The sequence below is a fragment of the Biomphalaria glabrata genome, chromosome 2 (assembly GCF_947242115.1).
Source record: "Biomphalaria glabrata chromosome 2, xgBioGlab47.1, whole genome shotgun sequence".
Taxonomy (NCBI): Eukaryota; Metazoa; Mollusca; class Gastropoda; family Planorbidae; genus Biomphalaria; species Biomphalaria glabrata.
In genome coordinates, this window is record NC_074712.1 from 60,011,156 (window position 1) to 60,029,418 (window position 18,263).

General features: G+C 34.1%; 1 protein-coding gene across 1 annotated transcript in view; it reads left to right on the plus strand.

The window, feature by feature from the left end:
- The window catches only part of LOC106062946 (rhodopsin-like), a 171,802-nt gene that overhangs the window by 44,300 nt on the left and 109,239 nt on the right, over positions 1 to 18,263 (plus strand). Inside the window, exon 3 of the mRNA XM_056021743.1 lies at positions 6,692 to 6,725. The gene's annotated coding sequence lies outside the window, so the exon portion shown is untranslated. The remainder of the gene's footprint in view (positions 1 to 6,691; positions 6,726 to 18,263) is intronic.

Genomic DNA, 18,263 nt, shown 5'->3' on the forward strand with positions numbered 1-18,263 from the left:
TAAAGATCAAGTGATGAAAAACGTCTCTATGTCTTGTTTAGATGCAGACTTGATGGCTCCATTCCAATGGATGTTTCTCAGCAGATTAACAAATAGTATAAATTAATAGTTTCAGAGATAAACAAAGCTTTTCAAGATAAGAATATATTATTTGCAGGCAAGAAAATTAAGGGTTAATGGTTAAGCGCTTGACTTCAGAACCTGAGGTCCTAGGTTCCGATTTCGGTGAAGAATGATATTTCGAATTTCGGGATTTTTAGGGCGCCCCTGAGTCCTCCCAAGTCTAATAGGTACTTGACTTTCGTTGGGGAAAGTAAACGCGGTTGGTCGTTCTGCTGGCCGCATGACACCCTGCTCGTTAACCGTTGGCTAAATATAGAAGATGACCTTAACATTCCCTGCCTCATAGATCGCTAGGTCTGAAAGGGAAACTTTACTTTTACTCCAAAATTAACAAGATATTGAATCAGATCAAGTCTATTATTTAGAGCGGCGAAAATTTGACTGAAATGTCTTGTTTGACACAGTTCTCTTTTCATACACTTTGCCGGGAGATTTTCTTGAGATTTCATAAGTATGTACCGTATTTATCGTAAAAAAGTGCCCACAGTTTTCTTTCTGAAACAAGTCATTGCCAGGTGTTCGACACTAATTTACTAAAGCCTACTCAGACGGATAGACAGACAGAGTGAGTTGATATAAGCTTTGTAAAAACATCTCTGTAGTAGTACGTGTATCATCTAAGTCTTCTGCAAGACTTTCTGGTAGCTCAAACACGTGGACATTTCCCATTATCTAGTTTTGACTGGAACATTCCTGTCATCTTTGCTAGGTAATCCTTCCTGGCATAGGCAATTGTCTTTAAGTTTTGTGTCTGTTCCTAGTGTTTTTTTATACGGTTAAATCGAATTGGCGCACGTTGGTTTTAAAGTAGCTGAGTGTTAACTTCATAACAGCAAGGTACACAGTAGGCCTAAAAAAAAGATGACCTTTTCATAGTGTGTTTGAGTGACATTTTTTTGTTATTTGTTTATGAGAGTGTATGGAGAAACTCATTGATCGTAATTGTTATGATTCGGTTGAATGAACTGCTAATAAAATGTGCTATGTACAGCTACGTAGAAGTGAGACAGAATGAACTGCTAATAAAATGTGCTATGTACAGCTACGTAGAAGTGAGACAGAATGAACTGCTAATAAAATGTGCTATGTACAGCTACGTAGAAGTGAGACAGAATGAACTGCTAATAAAATGTGCTATGTACAGCTACGTAGAAGTGAGACAGAATGAACTGATGGAAATAGCTGATCTCCGTCTCGAAACCCAAAATTCTCGACCTGTATGGTGACGTGTGCGCACTACGCAAGACAGCAGGGTTTCTCTCCAGGGCTTTTGCAAGAGAGGATTTGAGCCTCTCAAGCCCTGACTCAAATGGAGTTTGATAATGATGATGATGGAAATAGCATGTCCAGAGAAAAAAAAAGTGAATTTTTGATAGTCATTGCTTCTAACTTCTAGCTTCTAACTTCTAATTTCTAGCTTCTAACTTCTAACTTCTAATTACTTCTAGCACAGCCATTACATTACCTCTCCTATAAACTGTAATGTCTCAATTTACATGTTTACTTTTGAGGCATACAGTAGAGACGGGAATCGAACCCAACTTTTAAAGTTCGGTTCGGTCAGATTTAAGTTCGGGTTCGGTTCGGTTCGATGACGAGTATAGTTCGAGTTCGGTTCGGTTCGGTCATAAGTGAGATTCGAGTTCGGTTCGGGTTCGGTTCGTTTCCCATTTCTAGTATACAGGAAGTGCTATTGTTAAACACACCACTATGTTTACTAAGACTTGCCTGATACATTCTATGACTTGTTGTGTTTCACTGCTGTTCTCAAGAAGAATATACATTTTTTTCCCTCTGCTCTGTTTGTGTGTGCTTAGCCTCTTTTATTATCTATTAATATTTCTTGACGCAGCTGTTGATGTATAGCCGGGCACTTGTCCAGCAGGATCACGTGACCTGTTGCTTCACATAAGGATTATTTTTTTCTACATCAGAAGATATTTTGAAAAATCAGCATTCGGTTCTGCTTATAGCGAGCGTTGTCAGCGTAATGCTGGGGTGCAATATTGTTTTTTAAATTTATATTTATGCAAATCGGGCTTATAGTGAACGAGGTGGTCTAATGAAATGTCAAAAGAACCTCGAAGTTTTAGCTTCGTTTCATGGTACAACGTAGACGTCAATTTAGTACTGTCAGCAGAGATTCCTGACATATTTATTTGGTCAAGAATTTTTTTATATATATAATCTTTTTTATTTATAATAATTATATATAATAATTTTTTGATATATAACTTTTTTTTTATATATTTTTATATATAATTTTTATATATATATATTTTTTATTTATAACTTTTATATATTTTTTTTATATATAATATTTTTATATAATTTTCTATATATATATATATTTTTTATGTATCATTTTTTTAATATATATTTTTTTTAGAGAATATATATATATATATTTCCATGTAAGTCATCCACATTAAGTCTTTATATTTAGTGCTGGCCATGTTTTAGTTCTGAGTTTATGGAGAACAGAAGAACTCAATATGACAATTTTCGTGACATAATCTTCTAAAAGACGAAACTTCTGGGCTGGAACTCACTAGAAAAGCCATTATACTAACTTTTGGGACATATAGCTTCTAGCCTAATGCTTATGTGATGATTGTATGTATAGTATTGTAGATTGTTAGTGAGTAGAATCTTGGTTGTAACTTCTATGTTTATGTGTTTTGATTTCATTGGTCGTTTCTTGAAAGTAGAGTTACTCCTTTGAGACATTGTCATTGTGGTCAGAGGCCTGCGTTTATAGACTAATAGTAGAAGTAGGCATGCTGTAGGAGGCAGTTTTACCTTCGTTTGTTGTATATTTAATAGTTTAGCAGGTGATGGCGTTGTTTACAGTTTACAGTTGATTCTTAATTCTTTTATTAAATATCTATTTTGTATTATTTTTCCCTTAATGTATCCTATGGTGTTTCTTTGAATTGTTGAAAGACATATACTTTTATCTGCCCATTCAAAGCTATGTCAGGAGTTCACAAAAGCCTATCACGTTTTTGTTGCTAATTATGATGATATATGTGACAATATGCCATAAATGACTTTATCTCTCAAGCAGTGGGGTAGCTAGAGTGGGGGGAGGAGGGGGGAGAATTTGAAAATCCCCCCCGGGCCCCCAATTGAGGGGGGCCCCCAAATGAGTGGGGTTTTTTTACATTGGAAAATAAATATTATGCAAAATGAAGGGGCCCCCAAAGAGGTCAAGGGTCCCCCCAGAGCCCCCAAACGATGGAAAATTCTTAGCTACGCCCCTGCTCTCAAAGTAGACTCTGGAAAAGTTTAATTTATTATACAATACAATTGCATTGCCGTAGACGCATTTTTTTTAAATCGCTACAAACAAAACAACCTTGATGTTAAGTCTTGAAAGAAATCCGGTATTAAAGTTCTGATCTTAATCCGAATACGAGCGTTCTGTTTCAGGGGATTTCCGAATCAGACCTCTCCGCGGCTTCATGTGTGTCTTCATTTTGTACAGTTTTTCCCAGATCTTACTTGGCCTCCCAGGCAAAGACAGCCTTTTATTGGGGGATTGGCTGAAAGAAAATTGCGTTGAACATCGCTTCCGGTATTGACCGAAGCGAGGCTAATACGAATTTAACCCATCTCAATAGCTCATTGTCCTAAATAGAAATTTGAAAAGAAATGTAAAGATCTAGTGGAAACTTAGATGAGTAAAAAAAAAAAAAAAAAAGTAAAGTTTCCCCTTTCAGACCTTGCGATCTATAGTGCAGATGGTGTTAGGTGATCTGTTTCTTTGGCCAAGGGTTAACGAAGGTGTCATGTGGCCAGCACAACGGCCGACCGCCTTTACTTTCCTCAACTAAAGCCAGGTACCCATTTGAGTTGGGTGAACTCAGGGACGCGCTAAAATTCCAGAAATTCAAAAATCCAAGTCTTCAACGAGATTCAAACCCACCTGCTCAGCCACATTGCCCCTAAGATTGCCAACTATTAAAAGTTTAAAAAAAAAAATTCTAAACAGAAAGAAGAGTAAGGTAAAGACAGAGCGAAAGACTCTTATAACATGTCTTAAAGTGTAGACTCATTCACTAATACCTAATTATCTTTTTTATTTCTTCATACTTACGATGATAAGAAAGAGAGAAAGAGTGCTAGCAAGACATAAATAAGCTTCTTTGAGAAAAATCGATCATTTGTATCCATAACAAGCTAAAAATCAGTCTTTATAAATTAGCTTACGTAGAAGTTTTCTTTTTTTTTCTCTAGTCATAATTCTTATCTTATCTTATATAATACAGACGTTATTTCAAAAAAAGAAGATGATAGCATCAATTAAACAAAAGAATAGATGAGATGAACTTAGTAAAAAAGTAAAGTTTCCCCTTTTCAGAAGGAAAGAAAGAATGAAATAAAAGAAGAAATCATATCTTATCTTATAAAATACAGACGTTACTTCAAATAAGAAGATAATTACGTCCTATGCGTCATGCATCTAGTCATGCATTTTAACCAATGACTTAAATTCTGCCAAGTCACTGGTTTTCCTGGCTGGCTCAGGCAACCCATTCCATGCTCTAATATCATTAAGGAAGAAGGAGCATTTGTACAAATTTGTCCTAGCATATGGGACGAGGAATGTGCCTTTTTCTTTGTGTCTTTCTGGGTATTTTATTAAATTTTGTTTTTGTATTTGAAGATTATGGTTAAGTGTTTTATGTATAATTGCTACTTTACTTTTGAGTCTTCTCTCCTGAAGGCTTTCTAAATTTAGTGATTCGGGAGAAAAAAAAGAAATAGAGAGAAAAAATAATCAGAGAGAAAAAAAAAGAAATAGAGAGAAAAAAAAGAAAGAGAGAAAAAAAAAGAAATAGAGAGAAAAAAAAGAAATAGAGAGAAAAAAAATAGAGAGAAAAAAAATAGAGAGTAAAAAAGAAATAGAGAGAAAAAAGAAATAGAGAGAAAAAAGAAATAGAGAGAAAAAAAGAAATAGAGAGAAAAAAATAGAGAGAAAAAAAGAAATAGAGAGAAAAAAAGAAATAGAGAGAAAAAAGAAATAGAGAGAAAAAAGAAATAGAGAGAAAACAGAAAATCAGAAAGAGATGGAATAGAAATGATGTGGGGGTGAACTAGGAAAAAAATAATTTTTCCTAATTTTTGAAGATTTAAAAACTCCAAATCTTGTTTAATTCTTATCTACATTTAATCTAATTAATTTCGTAATTAATAATGAGGTATTACTCAAGCACCAAATAATTTAAAAAAACAAAATATCGACACCAAAAGTCGTTGCCATGAGACAAATATTTTGCAATACAAGTCAAAACCTTATAGAAAATAAACTTTTTGTTTCTAAAGTAGGTCATCCCAAGGAATGACAAAAGTCACAAAAGTATGGTATAAAGAAAATTCTAATGCCTTTAACCTGGAAGAGGTCGGTCATCAATGAGGCTGGTGGCATCAGATAAAGAAAGCTGCTAAGTTCGGTGATGAGGTGTGGTTGCGGCTCTATGCTCCCCTGTGGGTTCGAGGGATTAAGTCCAAATACCTTTTTTAACTATAAATTTTAACAGATCTTGTAACCAGAAAGTTTTAGTACCTAGGTCACAGCAGGGTCCATTTGATCATCGGTGCCCTCTTGGGGACATTCACAAAGCCTTTGTTCTGTTTCGTTCGTTTGTGTCTAAAGGTCATTGAAATAATTTGATACACCCTTAAAATCTAATGACGCAGATACATTCATTATACACTTTTATTCAAAGTTTTGTAACTTTATCTAAAACCGAAACACATTAGTACTTTTATAGAAAATGACTAGACTACTTTTTCAGGCGCAATATCTTCATTAACGAAGAAGAGGGAAAAAAAGGTTAATTGCCCGTCTGAAGTATGAGATTAATGCGTTCCGATCTCATACAAAGAGCTATTGAGTCCTGGAGGATGGGGGATGTATGACAGTGATTTAATAGATCTATTGGAGCTGTGATGGAGCTAAGGTAAAGCTATGACAAAACTTGGATAGACCTATAGTGGAGCTGTGATGGAGCTATATGGAACTATGGTGGAGCTGCTGTGGAGCTATGACAGAGCTATGATAAAGCCAAGATAGAGTTATGGTGAAGCTATGTGGAGCTATGATAAAGCTATGGTCTAGCTAGAGTCATAGATCTAACAAGGAGTCACCGTGAAGAGTGTGATGGCGTTTCGTATCGTTTGAACGAGTTTGATGCGTTCGATTCTCTATGAACGCTGCGATTCTTGTTTAAGAGCTTCACCGTCCTGTTTCGACCGGAACCTGATAATATTCGCGGGAAAAAAAAGGGAGGCTACTATTGCACTGATGACACCTTCTTTAACCTTTGACCTCATCATCAGTCTTCACGATACTTTAAATCTTCAGTGAATAACTTTAATTTTATTTTTACTTCCTTCCTGTTGTCTAGGCGACAACCTGTTCCATCCCTCTCCTCCTAAAAATGCATTTATACATATATTTTATATAATTAATTGTACTAGAGAACATAAATTGTAAGTATCTTAGTTCTTTATCTTTTATGCACTAATTTAATTTCAGATGTAATCTTTATATTTACAGTTTGATGTCAAGAAGAAATTCCTTCACACATCAGGTAAATTCAGCTTTTAATAATTTATTTCATTATCTATCAGTGTAATACTATCATAAAAGAAAGTAAGGTAAAAATTTGAACCTAAAATTTCATTCATGTTGACCTACTAGCAATATGTGTAGATTCCAATAAATAAGAAATTAAATTAATAGTGATGTTTAATTACATAGTGCAAGTCCTCACAACTCTAGCCCAAACTGAATTGTAATGACTTCCCTTGGCAATGGACGAAACTTATTGCCTATTTTTAGCCTGTCATACATCTTCACTTCCTCGTAAATTTAAGTAACTATATTCTAGTTCCTTCATTCTCATCATAAGACGAATAAAAGAGCATATATATATGTCTATGTCATATTCCTATTTTAACTTTTAAAAACACCAGAATTTTGAAAGAAATGTCGTGTATATTTTCTATTATTGTTACACACTTTCTTTCGCTACCCTTGAAGGTACTTTCTTTGTATTAAGTCTGTATAGATATATTTGCTTATGATTTGTTTTTAAATGTGAGTAAAAAAAAATTGGCAGCAATTGGATTCGAACCCACGCAAAGAACCATAAATCATTTGGCCACGATTTCCTTTCAGTTGACTATTCAAACAAAACTTTCTTTGCCAACACTTTGATTTATAAATCATGAGACTGTGTTAGGATACTTTTTATCCAGACCAATTATATTTATTTTTTATTATTTGTATTTATCGAGTGAAAACGTTTCCACATGTGGCCAATATTATTACAGCATCTAATTATGTAACGTTTAAACTTTATTAACATTAAAAAAGGTATGTAAATTTTGCATACAGTTTATAATATAAATATAATAATAATTTAAATGATATTTACGTGAAGTTTATGTGATGTTTTTGAGGTGTTCATGTGGTGTTTATGTAGTGTTCATGTGGTGTTTATGTGGTGTTTATACGGTACTGTATGATAAAGCTCTCAAATAGACCGCCGGCGAGATGTCGCAACTGTGTTTGCGTAGTCATGTGAAACACTGCACACATCCTTAATCTTCGGAATCTAAGACATTGCCATTACTTAATGACAAAGCCTGAAAGCTATAAATTAAAAATCAAAATTTCTGAAAGATTTAATGTTAAACAACAAAAAATTGTGAAATTTATAAAAAATAAATGTCCAACGGGTAGTTCGCCAAGTTAAACATCTAAATTCTGATGGCTATACATTTTAACATCAAATTAGGATTTGATAATTATTAACATCAAAAGCATGGTACGATAGATATATTTAAAAAATGACATCCATGAGCCTGATGGTCAAAGAGTTAACTCTTTCTCTCCGTAATTATTTACTACATTCTAATGGAATCAACGCTGGTATCGTCAGTTCGGAGAGAAAGAGTTCAACTGCGTTGAAGTACAGAGATGATTTTCCTCAGAGGCTGTCCACTGTTGGTCAGCCAACGTGATCTTCTGACCTAAGGTTTTAGGTTACCGTGTGTAAATTGCAGACTGACCTATGGCCAATGGGTCCCTGGTTGAAACTCAAGTCCTAATTGGCTACTTCTTAGATGGATTTGAAGAAAACAAAATTAGTTGGTAGCTTTGAGGACTAGAATAGTTCTTGTCTAGAAAGAAAAGAAATGGGTTTCAGTGGTTATTACATACACCGCTTATAGCAATCACTCTTACAAGACACGCAGTTTACAATCGATGCTACTTACCATAGGCAATGTTTATATAAGACACACCTTTAAGAGATATAGCTTATAACAGGCAATGTTTGGATAAGCATTTCTTTCATGTAGTATTGCTTACAACAGGCTGTGTTTATAACGGACACACTTATAAGATATACTGATTATAATAGGCAATGTTTATATGCATAAGAGACACTTATAAGAGATGCAGGTTACAGCAGGCTGTGCATACAGCGGACACACTTATAAAGCAAATAAGGAACACAGGTTATAATACACACAGATTTTAATAAAAATAAAAATAATATTTATTATCCGTGAGGAAATTTGTTTTACAATTGTGAATAACAAAAAAACAATACATGATTAGAGCTAACAATTGTACAATATAGCACTGCATCCATACCCGAGTTTCTCTTAAGCATTAGATGCGAAATTTATAACAGTTAGTTACAGTTTGTTCATAGATATAATTGCCAAAGGAACAAAATAGATTTTGTATCTATTTGTATTTTGTGATCGGTGTCTGGTGTCTTCTTTGTGATGGTCAAATGTTAAACTCATGAAGAAGAGGAGGTGATTTTTAGCGGCCCCCGTAAGGGGAAAAAGCCGCTATTAGGTTTGTGCAAAATGTCCGTCTGTCCGTCTGTCTGTCTGTCCGTCTGTCCGTCTGTCACACTCAGATCTCGAAAACTAGAAGAGATATGAAAAATATTATTTCATCATTAAATGCGGCTTCAAAAGTTTAGGTGCAACGGCTACTTTTGGTTTTCTAAAAGCAAACCGTTTAATTTATAAAATTAATTATGCAAGCGATTTTTTCATAAAAATACACCAATTCTAAAACATTTACGTAAATGTAAGGGAGGCAATGTTACAATATGCTAACAAAGATGGACAATTTTTGTGTATTTTCAGTATCACTAAGTCAAATACATTTTAAAAATGTACAGGAAATGTTTACAACAAATATAAATAATAGTTAAAGATATTTTTTCTGGTCAACTAGCTGCTAAAATTAAAAGAAAACATTTCTGTTTGTTTATAAAGGCTAATAATGCATTTTGTATGTAAATATCACGCACATTTTTTTTTAATGGACTTTTTATGCAGCGATTTTCGTGCAGTAGCGTAACGTCACTACATGATCAGGTGCTAAACCAATTCCTTAAACTTTTTTAAAAAATCAGATTTTATTTATTTTTTGTTTAGTGAATAAAAGAAGATTATTTTTGTGTGTTTTGTCTGTTGGTCGGTCTGTCCGTCACGATTAGATCAAAAAATACTAGAACTCTAAAAGCTATTGAAATTCTGATTTACCCTTTAATGTTCCTCCCGTAACATCTCAATAGTTTTAAGTATCTAAAAATTGATTGTTCCGGATTTTTTTGTGCAAAACTAATCAACCCCAACAAAGTTTGTTTGCTCTTCTAATTTATATTACATTCAATTTCCATGCTTAAACGTTGCAAAAACACATTATCAATAATATGTTGTTCCGTTTTTTATGTAAATAGCATATTAATGCTAAATCAAAATCTCTATACTGACTTATATTTCATTAAGTGTAAAAATGTTACGGATATTGTTTTATAAAACATGAATTATGCCTAATGATTGTTTGAAATCGCATAATTTACTAATATTACACTTATATTATTTGACAATGCGTCACTATAATTTGGTTATCAATATCAAATTGTTCTGTATTTTCATCTTTAACAAATTTTTAAAATATCGACAAATAGGTTGTTCAGGGCTTTAAAAAAAAAAGTAATTTACTAGAATTGATTACTGAAAATTACTTTTTAGACATTTAATTTTCTTGCTAAAACATAACATAGAAGTTTTGTAATCGATAAAGAAAGTTCTGGATTTTGTTTCTTACAAATCGTCGCCAGAAATTTCCGAATTTATTTAAAAATCTACTAGCGCCAAATAATTGTTTGAACTCCCTCTTCTAATTAATAAACAAATAATCTTCTCATTTACGTAATAATGTTTTTACGGATTTTTATGAAAAATATTTTAACTCACTACTCTCTTACAGTACATTTAACTTTCTACCTAAAACATTAAAAAATATAATTATCGTTAATATTATGTTCCGATTTTTAAGGAAAACAGAATCCAAGCACCAAAGTAAGGTATGAAAATCTCTCCACATGGCTGTAGTACATCTAATTTTTATACGAGACCATCCAAAATATTTAATTAACGGTATTACATTTATCTGAAACTCTTTTTCTTTTACTATTTATACAAACATCCGGAACAATCTATTATATAAACTTTTCAATTGTGTTCATACCTAAAAATTATTGCGATGTTTTGAAACGTAAAATAAAGGTTAATCAATTTTTAATAACTTTAGTTGTTCTTTTTTTTTTATATCAAAATGACAGACAAAATGCAAAAACAATGCGGCTTTGATCCTTTTTAAAATAAATTCTATTAGAACTCAGTGCACCAATGTCTATGAACCCTCGTTAAATATCTCGTGTAAATAAAGATATTTTTTTTTATGGTACCGGTACTAGCCAATTGTGAGGTAATGGAATTTTTTTTCTTTGACGTCATATGAATGGACTCGTTAAATGTAGGCTAATGTTAAAAGAACGCACTTGGTGCACCAATGGCTATGAACACTCGATAAATGGCTTGTAATGATGAAGGTGATTTTTAGTCTAGCTAGGCCGTGTGACGTAGTGTTTTTTTTTTTACCTTTGACGTCATATGGAATGAATTCTTTAAAAGAAATGCTTAAAGAACGCACTCGGTGCACCAAAGTCTATGAACACTCGATAAATGGCTCGTAATGATGAAGGCGATTTTTAGTCTAGCTAGGCCGTGTGACGTAGTGGGTTTTTTTTCCCTCTGACGTTATATGGAATTAATTCTTCAAATGAAATGAAAAAAGAACTCGGTATAGTAATGTTTATTAAACCTCGTTATGTGACTCGCGTTTAAAAAAGGAATGATATCTTGATTTAGATCTAATCTAGATTTTTTTAAACTAGATCTAGATTTTTATTACAGTATATCTAGATCTGGATTTATATTGTAATTAAGATTATTTTAGATCTAGTTTAGACTAAAATAGACTAGATTAAGATGTAGAATTTCAATTTCTAAACTTAAAGTGTAAAAAAAAAAGTGTAGATTTTCATTTCCAAACGTTTTGATCAATATTGTAATGTTTTAATATACTAAAACTAATCTACTATTTTTTATTTAATTTAAATTTAATTACGGCAAATGAATCTTTGAAACATTATTACTTTTGACCATCAAAATTAAATCACCTCTTGAATATTATTTGCGAATATGCAGATCCGACAGGGATCCGACTTCGACGGGGGCCGCCTCTGAGTTTGTGTAACACAAACTCTCTTTGTAATCTTGTTTATGCCTGAAATCTTTATAGCTTTCTTAGTGGTTTTTCTCAGATAAATTCCTATTTGAGTGCCACTACTTCGAGAGGACACAATTTTTAATTATTCGATACTATTCGAAATTAATGAAGCAATATTTCGGTTCTTCCAGATTCGACAATAATTTATCATGAAATAGAAAATAGAGACTGGACTAAAGAATCGTGGATAGAGTACATTTAATAGCATTCCGCTTCTAGCTGAATAATTTGTTTAATTGCAAACTTCCACTTTAAACAGACATCCCCCTAGTCTGGTGAATTCCACATTGTCTTTGTAAAGAAATTTATAGCAATATCAGCAGTTCTGGACACATCCGTGAATAAGACTTTACATAAGCACTTAACTCTTCATGTAAGCAGCGACGCGACGTTTTGGCGCAGCCGTTAAGATTCCGGATATTTTGGCCCAAACGTCTGAGCCAAAACGTCTAGATTCACTCCTAGGTTTGTAATGTTTTTGTCATTTCTTTCAATGGTAAACAACAAAATTGTGGCCGTTTGATGAAAATCCGTTAAAATTGAGAAAGCTCAATTTAAAAAAAAAAACACAGGAAAATCGGAAACTTTTGAAAATCGTTAAATTACTGGGGGAAAAAAATGCACTATTGGATTCAGTCCTAATTTAAAATTTAAAGAAAAACACCACAAAGAAATCAATATCTCCAATTAAATTGATTTTAAAAATTATTTTCTTCTCTCATTTAATATCATTTATATGATCTAAAAATAAAAATTATATCAAAAGAATATTCTTAATGAGTAAACTGAATGAACCCTAAAACATGGAGAGTTCTGCACGTGGGTGGTAATCGATGCCGACGGCGATTTATTTGTAAAGAAAAGTTGTGTTAGCAAGCTCCGAGAGTTACCGTTGCTAGATTAAAGCCCTTTGTCGCGCATGAGAAACATAACACTAGTAATTAACTCCCTTTTGTAGGTCATTCAGGCCAAGAGAATTGAAAATATTGACACCCAGTTCCCAGACACCCTGGCAAACATCGTCTGACCAATACGTGTAGACCCCCTACTTCCTTCTTGAAGGGTTCTCTCAACCGTTAAGTTTCTTCATAGTCATGATGCATACAGGGCCGGCCTTAGGCCACTGTAGGCCGCAGCATGCCCAGCACTTCCGTAGGCCCCGCGCTAATTCTTTGTGTAAATTATTAAATTAAACCATTATAGCTCATAACAGGGTTCCCGCGGCCTCCTGATTTTACAGGGAGTCGTGGAAATCTCCTGAAATTATTGAAACCTCCTGAAATTATTGAAACCTCCTGAAATTATTGAAACCTCCTGAAATTATTGAAACCTCCTGAAATTATTGAAATCTCCTGAAATTATTGAAACCTCCTGAAATTAATGAAACCTCCTGAAATTATTGAAACCTCCTGAAATTATTGAAACCTCCTGAAATTATTGAAACCTCCTGAAATTATTCTCCTGAAATTATTGAGACCTCCTGAAATTATTGAAACCTACTGAAATTATTGAAACCTCCTGAAATTATTGAAACCTCCTGAAATTATTGAAACCTACTGAAATTATTGAAACCTCCTGAAATTATTGAAACTTCCTGAAATTATTGAAACCTCCTGAAATTATTGAAACCTCCTGAAATTATTGAAACCTCCTGAAATTATTGAGACCTCCTGAAATTATTGAAACCTCCTGAAATTATTGAAACCTCCTGAAATTATTCTCCTGAAATTATTGAAACCTCCTTAAATTATTGAAACCTCCTGAAATTATTGAAACCTCCTGAAATAATTGAAACCTCCTGAAATTATTGAAACCTCCTGAAATTATTGAAACCTCCTGAAATTATTGAAACCTCCTGAAATTATTGAAACCTCCTGAAATTATTGAAATCTCCTCAAAATATTGAAACCTCCTGAAAACTCATACAAATCACCTGGAAAATAGAGAAAATTGTGATCTTTAACGTTCTCTGCCAGAAGCACAAGTGTAACTGACAATTTATTCCTGACCAATCATCGCTAACAATTATTAGGTGTAGTTTGATTTCTATCAGTATCTATTCTGTAGACACATTTATTGCATAGAATGCAAGTAGTTGGAAATGAATGATCGCCAAAAAGGCCAAACAATAAAAAGTTTCCCTTTCAGACTTTGCGAGCATATGGGCTCATGACGGCCCACTGTTAACGAGAGTGTCATGTGGCCAGCACAACGACCAACCGCCTTTACTTTTTCCCAACTGATGTCAGGTACCCATTTAGAGCTGGGTGGAATCAGAGGCACCCAAGATCCAGAAATTAGAAATCCCAGTCTTCACCAGGATTCGAATCCGGGATCAACTGTTCAGAAGCCAAACGCTTCACATCTCAACCACCCAGCCTACTCTATACAATGAGGCTGGCTACTTTCATCGCATCAGACTGTGTCGGACGTCGTAGTCGACTAATACAATATTGTCGACTATCTATTCCTTAAATTTATGCAGAATATTCAATTTGTTTAGCGTAATTGAAATGTTTGGAACATTCGTTCAGAGTGGAAGATGATTGGCTGCTAGCAAAAACCTCACGCTGGTTGGCAGGGCCTGGAGGCGGGCAGGGCCTGGAGGCGGGCGGGGCCTGCAGGCGGGCAGGGCCTGCAGGCGGGCAGGGTTTGACCATTTACACGGCAGTCCAGACAGCATACAACCTAACCTTGTAGCCATTCCAACATTATATACTCCATATAGATTACGCATTTGTTTGTTTCAGTTGACGCTAATCTATTTTTTTTTGTTTATTGTTCAAAGTAATTTCCTTTAAGCATATTATTGTTTATAACTCAGGTCGATTTAGTTTAATACCCTAAAGATATTTATGCAACAAACAAACAAACAATTTTTTTAAAAAGACAATACGCCATTATACAAGTTATACAGCTATTGTCTTTCATTTAACACTTAATGAATGTTATATTAAAAACAATTAACCATTTTTTACTTCACCAGATTCCCGCCCTCCCCCCCCTCCACCCCCTCCACGAGAAAGAATCCTGGTTAAGCGAGTGTATAGATCTACTAGACTTTATACTATTGCAAGAAAGAATCCTGGTTAAGCGAATGTATAGATCTACTAGACTTTATACTATTCCAAGAAAGATTCCTGGTTAAGCGAGTGTATAGATCTACTAGACTTTATACTATTGCAAGAAAGAATACTGGTTAAGCGAATGTATAGATCTACTAGACTTTATACTATTCCAATTACAGAACTTTAGATCCTGACTTTGAAGACGATGCGCCAAATGGTCCTGAGCATTAATTAATTAAAATGTTGAATGAATAATACCTACCTGCGGAAACAGTCGCGTAGCAAGCCATGTGGGGGTGGTGCGGGCCGCACGGGGCATCAAGTGATGAAGGGCATCAAACTGAGGACAAAATTTCTCAGTAAAAACTGCACACATTGTACATTCATGAACAAACATGAACTACTAAAAATTTATTTATTTTGCCACTCTGTTAATTGATTGATAAGTCTGGCTGGCTCTCAGAGTGCTCAGATGGAAAAATTGTCTTCTCTGTTTAAAATGGTTGACGGCAGGGATCAAAAGATCCTAAAGGTAAAAATCTGATAATGAAAAGAATCTTGGATATCATTTATTTTCTCTCAAAGCAGAATCTGGCCCTCGATGGGCATCATAAACGAGTTGAAGAATTGTAAAGACAAAATCTCTTAAGTATGTGGATCTTTAGTTGCTATGCAGTCTTAATTTTCTCACCTATTTTGGATTCTTGGCCCCTGAATTAACAGAAATAAACGGTGGGTAAGTCTACCTTTAAAAAAAAAACTATTCGTCAAGTTGAGACTGCACATTTAACTGGAAAACATTAAAAACATCGATAATTAAAGCCGTTATTAGCCTACCTTTAGCGAATAAAGCAAGTACCTTGATCTAAGGGTTAGTGCCGAACATGAAAGATGTATTGGCCACAATAAAAAGAAGCCAAGAGAAAAAGGTGAAGATTCTGTATAAACACATACGAAAGAGCTACGGATTGAGATTTATTCTTCCTTGGACGTGATAGTTAAAAAAACAATCACCCAATATGATCATATCATAATGTGGTTGGTGAATATGAATTTTGTCGCTATCCCATCTATTGAATCCTCAGATTGAAATCAATCTCGATAGTGCTCATAGCAACATTGACAAAAACACATTTCGTCTGGAGCGAAAGAGGTGTCAACAGTTTGGCGCTATTTCTTCAGAAACCTTTGAACTTCTCAAACAAGGACCTGTTTGAAATCTTGAGTAAAAAAAATAAATAAATAAAAAGATATCAGCTAGAATGCCACTAGATAATTCAGTTCTAAATATTGTCTAAATTTTCGTGATGACTATTGGATGCCAGATTCTGCTTTGAGAGAAAAAGAATCATGTCCAAGATTCTCTTCAGGTAGCATTATCAGATTTTTACATATTTCTGATTATTGCGAGCGATTATATGCGAGCGAAGTTTTTCAAACTTAATTAAGTTGATCAAGAATTAATACCAATCAGTGATGCTGTTCACTAACTAGGCGATTGGTGGAAAACAGATCTCGATAAAAGTAAGGATAGTTTAGCGACCAAGAAAACTCGTTATATTTATTTATAGTATATTTTGTTTAACGTATAATAACGTATATTTGTTGTTTTATATCCGTGAGGAGGGGGGCATCAGTAGGAGATGCCGCACTAGGCATCAAACACTCTAGCTACGCCACTGTGCGGAAAAAGCCGAAGAAAATATAGTCCGTTCAACATAAATGCTTTCTCGTTCTTTAGCTGAATTTAAATTTATTTCTTCTTTTTTTTTTTTACTTTGAAAAATTACAACGGTCAAGCTAGCATTTTCACAGTGTGGCCAACGAGCCAGTAATTCTTTTCCCAAAGATATATATCAGCTGTCAAATTTCGAGTATTTTGAATGTTTGTCTTTGGACATGATTACAGGCCTAGAGGTTTGTTGGTGACATAACAACATTAAATCAAAGCTGTAAGATTTACTTCTTTCACGTCTACAGTAGAAAACAAAAAAATACAAGGCGCATTGATCTATACTTCATAGTCAACTAATTTCTTCCGTCGCCAATTAGAAGAATCTCGTAAGTTAACGCCGACAGCTCTGTGTATTAAAGAGGAAAGTTCCACTTTCAGACGTTGCGATCTATGGGGCATCTGTTTCTTTGGCCAACGGTTAAAGAGCAGATTGTTAAACACAGAATTTGCGCTATTCCGTTTTTTTTTTGTTTTTTTTTAATAATAATAATAAACTTTATTGTCCGTAAGGAAATTTGTCTTACAATTTCTACATTAAATCAAACAAAACATTATAACTATAAAAAAAAACATAATATACATTCACACCTGACTCACTCATAATTTACATGTGACAAAGTTTTTTTTTTTTTTTTTAAATTAGATTTATCGCTTTCAGGAAAAAAAAAGTAGCCGTTGCATCAGAACTTTGAATGGTCTAAAATAGTGCGATGTCGGATTTTCACTATCTTTTCTAGTTTACGAGATCTAAACGGGACAGACGGACAGATATTTCGCACAAAACTAATAGCGTCTTTTCCCCTTTCGGGGGCCGCTAAAAAAGTGTTTATTTTTTTTACGATCTCGCTTCATCATCAAGTTCAACTGTGTCATCATCGTCTTCATCATTGCTAGGATTTGTTTTTAAAAAAATACCATTGGCTCACGTGTCTCACACACTCCCACACTCACACACACGCACAAAGAGTGGTGGGGAAAACTGTTCTCTCCATCACGTGACACTGAATTTCTACCCTGCGGCTCTAGTGAGTACTCCCCGGCACCATCAATTAACTGATAACTACACCCTTCTCTCCGCACTGTATCACTGAGCTACTCACTTAGCATCGCCGGGGAGATTGCAAGTGTTTAAAAAGGCTTTTAGTTTTTGGTGGATAGAAAGTAAATGTTACGTTTTCAGACTACAATGTGAATGCAATTTACATAAATATGAAATTTTATAGGGAATTTTCATAATAAATTTAATCCGAGTATTTAGATTTTGAAAACCTGTTTTACATTTCAAAAATAAAAACAGACGATAAAAGAGAAAAAGAAAAATTCAGGACTTTGAAACACACGTGGAGTGGTACAAATGTATATATATGGAATTTAATAGATTTGCAAGAAGTATGAGTAACTACTCTTATTAGCGATTATGTTTCTAATTAGTAAAAAGTTAAGGGAGCTGTATTTTAAAGGATTGCTGTAACTAATTCATAGTTTCATTACGGTAACGATATAAACATAACGATTCACATTAATTCCACAATATCCATACATAAACAATTTTTTTTTACGATTCCAAAGGCGTAACCATGATTTTTTTTTTCCGCTGGGAGGTATTAGGGCTGGGTAAAAATGCTATGTAATCGCTCTTACAAAATGTTAT